The sequence below is a fragment of the Crocuta crocuta genome, unplaced genomic scaffold (genome assembly GCF_008692635.1).
Source record: "Crocuta crocuta isolate KB4526 unplaced genomic scaffold, BGI_CrCroc_1.0 scaffold114, whole genome shotgun sequence".
NCBI lineage: Eukaryota > Metazoa > Chordata > Mammalia > Carnivora > Hyaenidae > Crocuta > Crocuta crocuta.
The window spans coordinates 1,179,385-1,180,642 of NW_027530000.1; positions in this window are offsets into that span (position 1 = coordinate 1,179,385).

A 1,258-nucleotide genomic window follows, 5' to 3' on the forward strand; every position below is an offset into this window, starting at 1 on the left:
GGGGTACATGTGCTCCTATGCATCAGCACTCCTGTGTCCCTTGGGTAAATTCCTCGCAGTGCTATTGCTGGGTCCTAGGGGAGTTCTATTGTTAGTTTCCTGAGGAACCTCGACACTGTTTTCCAGAGGGGCTGTACCAGTTTACATTCCCTGTTGGTGCTCATTTTGATCACCTGATTAGGGTGTTTTCTGCGGAGCTTCTGCACTACAAAGTTACTGTTTTTGTATATTTTGGGGGGCGGTACTTTGAAACTATGTAAACATGCTGTTTCTCATCAAGCTTTTTTTTTTTTAATTTTTTAAATGTTTTTTATTTATTTCTAAGAGAGAGAGAGAGACAGCGTGAGCAGGGGAGGGTCAGAGAGAGAGGGAGTCACAGACTGAAACAGGCTCCAGGCCCTGAGCTGGCAGTCAGCACAGAGCCCGACGCGGGGCTCGAACCCACGAACCGCGAGATCATGACCTAAGCGAAAGTCGGACGCTTAACCGACTAAGCCACCCAGGCGCCCCTCTCATCAAGCTTTCTATTGACTCCTGAATCTCTCTAATGTGTGTAAATTCTCAGAATTCATGAACACATCACCAGCTTCCCTCATACACATTCACGCAGTGTGCACTCATGAAGATTCACTCCTCAGCCTTATTATGTACCAGTCAGCTAAGTGGTGATTTCTTTTAATAACTGAGGTACAGCTCATTGTGCGTGACCTGTCACCTTAGGAAGCACACTGTTCAAATTCATTCTGCCCTCCGTCATTCAAAGTCTGCATAAAATGTCAGCACAGTCGGTAAACACACTGTCGTGTAAGGGTTAGAGGCTTAGGGACTAACCCTGGGCTGCTGTGAGAGGCACTACCGTTTGGCCTTCCTCAGAAACATGCAGAGTTCTGGACCCATCCCAGTCATGGCCTTAACTGAGATCCAAGGAGGTATCTGGGTGTGAGGTGGTCACAGTCCGAGGCAAGACCCTTCTGAAAGCACAGTGCAACGACCTCCCCGGTATCTTCCTTCCCAATAACTTTACAGACACAGGACTTAGTCCTGAAAGTTCAGAGCATTGACTCAGCCAGCTGGAGCATGTCCATTTTGTGGGCAATGGACTAAAGTCTCTGGAGCTGACCCTTGACAGACTCCAGCTCCTTTGGAGGGCCACCTGTGCAGTGGTCAGATGGCTTGTGTGGATGGAGGCTGGTCAGCAACTGTGGGAGGGGCCTCCACTCAGCATTTCACCATCCAGCCCCCACTCCGAGGCCTTTCC